Here is a 6,499-nt window from a genome sequence, read left to right as displayed (position 1 = left end):
ACGTGTAGGGTCTCATCAGATGTTAATACCACATTGAAACTTCTGAAGTGAGGTAAACAGGCCCGTAGAAATCCATGTATTAACATATTCGTAACCAGGTTATAGCGTTCTTATACGAGTCTTTATCTTTTCCAAGGACATTGTCTTACGCTAGCCACGTCAAAAAGAAAAGCATGGTCTAAATGTTTATACGGAATATTGCAATACACAGTTTTGAAGTTCGCTACTTACGTATGGCCGGGGGAGGGTGGTGGGTAAATATTTTCTCCCTTTATTTTGAAGCTAACTAAAAATGATGAAAGTTACCAAATTTGACCCTCTTAAACGGTATGCTTCAGATGTTATTACAAAAAAATTGGAAGAAGGCCCACCCCTTTCCGGCTCGAACAGGGCTAAGTCAAACAATTATCCCAGTCTCATCAATATACAAGGTGAAGAATAGACAAGAAGAAGGAAATATTATTGATACGGTAAAATATTCTACCGCAGTAATTAACCCTTGGTAATTACGTGGGTTCTTCTGATTGTATGAGCAATGTTTGAATTACTGAAATCAGTAGCATTTAGTACAAATTCCTTGTCGTTTGTGATTGTTAGTAACTGAAACAAAATTATAATCTAACAGTTATTAACAGTCACCAAAAAAGTTATCAGGGCTACTAAGAATGCTGGTTAAAGTTATCCTTGTGGTGCTGTATTCAATGCAGTTGGTTACTGCAAATTCTCAGTTTTTAAAAATATGCTCGAATAACTTTATCCAAGGTACGCAGACCAATCAAATTGTTAAAGGGGCTGGTATAAACGATGATTGGTTTATATGGGGACAGTTATATTCGTATTGTATGCAGGTATGAAGTTTGTCTTGTTTATTTTTCAAATGCATTGTAAAAGTCACCAACACGTACTGCTTTATCTTTACGCAAACATTTGGTCTTCCTTAAAAAGCCTAAATATATCGGCTAATCATAGATCTAGTTAGAGTACCTTGATTTATCTGGGTCCCATCTATAACTCTGGCCATAATATGTTGAGATAATACTGAAAACTTTAAAGTTTTTCCCATTAGTAATTACGTGCATAATTTCTTCTTAAATGCCGCAATTAAAACTTGCCTAGTCAATGTTTACAATGAAATATCTTAAAAAAAGTATTCATTGTTCCTGACGTCAGCACAATTCCTTTCCCTGAATTTCTGGACCCCCAAATGTTCAGATGCCGATTGTCTTGTAAAGCCGACATATTAGAAAGTACTACGAAAACAGTCTATCTGGCTGACATCTGTAAAAGTTAAACCTTTAGAAATTACTGGCTACGACCTATTGACCAAGTCGTGCTTTTTAATAATTTTCAAAATGACCGAAAACTGTTTTCACCAATTTTTGAATTAACCTCCAACAAAGTATCAAGAATTTTGAATTTTTGGAATTGTTTATAGTCAATAGTGTGAAAAAATATTTTCCACTGCATATAATTATTGATGTCTTTCAATGTTGTTAAGATATCTATTCATTAAGCCTTTCTCCAAATCTGCTTTTTCCAGTTCAATTTTTTACAATTATATCAACTACATGCAGGACATTATTTGCCTAGAAAATTTAAGGACCAATATGCCAACCCTTAAGCCACGGGGACACGAGACAATTTTTTCAGGCGATGGTAGCAAATTTAATTTTGTTACTATCGTTCGAAAATTTTATTGTGTCGCCACATCTGTGCAAATGAAACATAATTCAGCAAAAATCGTTCAGCAAAATTGCTGCATAGTGATTGGTCGTAAAAGTGTTGCATCAGAATTGTTGCAGCAATTGGCGAGACGGCGAATATTCACACGCGTAACTTTTTTTTTGCTGCCGGTAAAGTTCTTTTGTTAAACACAACATTTTTGTTGTTGCCAGTAACAAGATACAGAATCAAATCGATTTGATTTTGTATCTTGTTACTGGCAACAAAAATAATGTTGTGAGTAACAAAACAATGTTGTGAGCAACAAAAAGCTTCTCTGGCGACACAAGTTAATATTTTTAGGCGATAGTAATTAACATAAATATGTTTCTATCGCCTGAAAATATTGTCTCGTGTCCCCGTGGCTTTAAACTCTGCTGTTTATATAAAAAGTCTATTTTTGAAGGCATCAAACGAAAGCATGTTGTAACCCAGTATAGGATTCAATACGAAATGGATTGATTAAACCAGGCATTACTGCGCCCTTTTTTCAACATAACGGTTAGAATCATTCATAAATTTCTTTTTCTTAATATTTTATATTTACTTCACAAAAATGTTTTTCTCATATATTGACATTGTCAACTGTGTTACTGAATATTGATGAATAGTTCCTACCAGTTCACGACCTTCTAAGAAGTCATATTTAAACATCCTTTTCCGTATGTTAGGATATAACATAATAGCTGGTTATATAATGAATTATCAGAATCGTACATTGAACACAACTTGAACCTACTTAGGCTACGAGTTACAAAAACGATCTCGTCAAACGATAATTAAGGAGGGGTCATTAAAGGGCTATTTTGACTGTACTTTTGGATTACTTCGGGTGTTATTTAGTATTATTCGTTAGACTGCAGGGTTCGCTCGTTCTACCTATTTGGGGCATGGCTATTTTGTGCATCCTCAGCATGAAATAACGATTCGGCTACCATTTTATCCACACAAAACACAGAGAGACAAATACACATTCCTTAACTACGCTTATATAAACGTAATATTTTTTCACGAAGGATAAAAGAGAGAGCTTTCCTTGATTTATATCTTCCTTTAAAAATGTATGAAGGTTAAAGTAGAAGGGAAGTGATAAAAAAGACGTTTTTATCTGTGAAATTTGTAAAGCAATTTCCTACGAGAAGAGAAGAAGAGATTACTGCTATAAATATACAGCTTTCAAGTTTCTTTTTTACCACTTCTCCTGGCCAACTTGATTTGACTTGATAAAATATGGCTTATAAAACTTACGAAAATCTTCAGTCGCAAGCAGAAGAGAAGTGTTATTAACAGTGTGATTTAAGTTAAGTGTATGTATAAGTTAAGTACCCAAGTGAGCATTGCATTTTTCCCGTACGTATTTTCCGGTTTGGCGTAAAAACTTTGACAAAATCTCAAATTTCAGAGAGAACGAGAGTCATAACGGTTTATTTCATTTAAAACATATTGTTATGGGCACCAAAAAGACTAGCGGGGATGGAAAAATGTTGATCGCTATTTGGATGTGTCGTCCGTCTAAATCCACCTGAATAATAGCACTGCGTAGAAATCATCTTCTACTACGCTGCGTCAAAAAATAAAATAAAAAAATTAAATATAAATAAAAAAATTAAATAAAAGAAATAAATAATAAAAAATTACGTTTGGTGACGCTTCTTAGCATTACTGCAATGTCATTGCCGTAACTACAATTTTAATATTTGGGGGGCTTTATAAAAAAATTACATATATGAATTTCACTTTATATAGTGGCTACCCGAGCCCTCCCCCCATGATGGGCGTCGAGTGGGAAATTTTCAAATTTTACATCTCTAGATCGGCGTAAAATGCCCTTCCAACCCTCAACGATCTCATGGTTCAATGTTAAAAATCATGATGAATGTTTCGATATTTTTGCAATTTAGAAAGCTGCATTGTTTAAATTAGCATCAAATTTAGATAAAAATTTCCATCAAAACCAAAAGGGAGAAAAAATACATATTTACATTACATGAATACAATAATATAAAAAATGATAAGAACACTAGAAATGTTATAGGTGCTGGCACTTTTTAGAAAATTTACATTGCATTTGGACTTTTTAAAATGTGCTGCCAGCCCCCACATTTAGTGATTTTTATAATAATGATCTATGTGAAGAATCCGAATATTCCTGAACGACTTTCTCTCTTTTTAATAAATTTGTTTGCTACTTCATATTATCAGTGTATGATTTGTGGATATGCAATACCATTAGATTATTCATCCGTGTGTATTAGTGGTTGTAGCTCGAAGTTAGGTTTCAAAGCTGAAAAGCATCGTTCACTAACAGCATTTGTAGCAGGCATAACTACCATCAGTTTTCCCACTTTTATAACTTTGAACAAAAGTAGTTTTCTTGGGTTTATCTTATCTAAGAAGATAACCTAAGAAAACTAACGAGTTGTCTAAGAGAACTGAATCTGTTTCTCTTTCTCTCTCTCTTTATTTCTCTCTCTCTCCCTTTTTTTTAGTAGGAAAAGCATTGAAGGTGGGGGGCTGTGCCCCCTGCCCCCCTCCCCCGGCGGTTACGGCACTGAATGTGTAATAATTTTAACATATTATCGCATGCCAGTGCGAAATATATCAAAGTAGTGCAAGTGCTAGCACAAGTAGATGAAGTTCAAGTTCTTAAAGAAATCTTCACGATGCAGCTAGCAGTGAAAAAAAAATGGTGTCCAATAGGTACAATTAATCCAGATATGGTACATTCTTAGTAAATGATAAAGGCTAACTGAATTGTTTTAACAAAAGTGTTTCAAGCAAAAATACTTTTTCGAAACACATATTTATCCACATTTAAACTGTTAATCGACATGTGCTAAAGCATGCTTAAAATATGGCATATATAGATACCCAAAAAAGAAACGTTTGGTCCAATTTTTACTGGAATTTAAATCACCCAATGGGCATTTTATATTCACGATCTGTGACCAACTTTGTGACCAAGAGGTTGAAACAGCCCAATGTAGGGCATTTTAATATTAACAATTTTTGGTCAACTTTGAGCAGGAATAAAAAATCCAAAATTTCGTTTTTGGCTTCCTTAGCTAATTTTTGACAAAACGTAACCACTCAGATCTTGGAGGAAACGCTTACAACATACATATTGAATGTGCAAAAATGTCCATCTTTAAAACACTATGATTTTTTTTAAGCGAAGTAGTGTATTTTTATTCCACACAAAATAAACGTCTGTTTAGATACTTTTAATTTAAAAATATATAAGAAATGTTTGTGTTACAAATAAATACTCTTTTTGTTGACCAGGTGTTTACAATCAGACCAAAGCAGGGCGTGCATTTTTCACTTCGGGCTAAACCTTGCACGGTAAATTTCATACATGCAGCAAGTAGGGCGGAAACACTCACAGTCGGGCAGATGACAACAAGAATGTTTTTAGCAAACTTTGTATGAGGAGCAGCTTTGTATGGGACGGTATCTCCAGAGCAAATTAAAACCGCATCCTTTACATTTTCTGTTAAATAATGGACATCTCGCAGGTTTTTCTTTGAACTACCGAATTAAAATGAAAGGCACCGAAAAATTAATCTGCACATGGCAGACCGATTCTGCCCCTATGACTATTTAGGGTTTTTTATATTGTATATACGCTTTTATTTATAAGAATATCAAAATTCCAACCAGGCTAATCATTATTGTTCTAAGCAATGGACCTACTGTTTCTAACCTGAAATTCCAGCCTGATATTCTTTTTAAGTATATTTTTATAAAAGAAAAAAGCGTTTACGTAACCTTGTTTAGGTTCCGTGGAAATATAAAAATCTAACAAACTCTGTGAACGAGGTTGATGGTAGAAGCACTGAGAATTAGGCAATTTCTCCAGTCAACCTACTGTTATCGACCACGTTAAAAACTTAAATTGTTTATTTATGAGCAAGCTCAGCTGTATAACGCTCCTGATTTTTATCAAACTTTGTTTTCTTAGTACGAAACAGCAACAAAGAATATCCAATCATCTATCGATGTAGACTGCAGTAGCACACAATGCCAAAGGGTAAAATATATCTTTTTTATACTGTTTTCTTAAAAACAAGCTTTTTATGTGAATATATTTCGCACGAACTTTTTTTTTACGAAGCCGAGAAGCAGAGCGGTCAAATGCGTCCGCCTTTGTCCCCAGAGATTTTTGCCTATTTGATATGAGGGAAGACGACGACGAAATGGCAAATGATGAGATGCTCCACATAATTATCATAATTAATTATTCGTGTCCGCAATACATAAAATCAAAACAGAAACTGCGCTGCAAGCACGTGCGTTGTTGCCCATCGGATTTAGTATATTTTACTTTTTTTCAAACTAAATAAGTACACTAATATTTAACGTCTTTAACACCCTAAATAACATATATAATGTCTATACCCTTAAATTCTGATTTTGAATAAATTAATTATGTTCTCCAATGTATTCTATATTAAACACGTATCTTAGACAGATATTAAAAGAATAAGTATCAGAGTCCCCTGATTAACTTAGTATTTTGACCGAAATCTTTTATATATATACAGTCTTAAAAGCTATGATTATAAAAAATACGTGTTTGGAAACTCCATTTAAATGCGCCAGGCAAGTTATTATTAAATATCTGTGTTTAATAGCAAATGTTAAAGATGGGTGGTCTGCTTGTAAACCAACATGGTGTCTCAAAATCATGGTTTTGTTGTAAAAAATAAAGATTAAAAGTACATAATATATTTCTGCAGAATGTTCTATGCACTCTTTTATTTATGGAGGAGCT

Source organism: Hydractinia symbiolongicarpus, chromosome 9 (genome assembly GCF_029227915.1).
Source record: "Hydractinia symbiolongicarpus strain clone_291-10 chromosome 9, HSymV2.1, whole genome shotgun sequence".
In the NCBI taxonomy this organism is placed as follows: Eukaryota; Metazoa; Cnidaria; class Hydrozoa; order Anthoathecata; family Hydractiniidae; genus Hydractinia; species Hydractinia symbiolongicarpus.
This window is presented reverse-complemented; position numbering follows the sequence as displayed.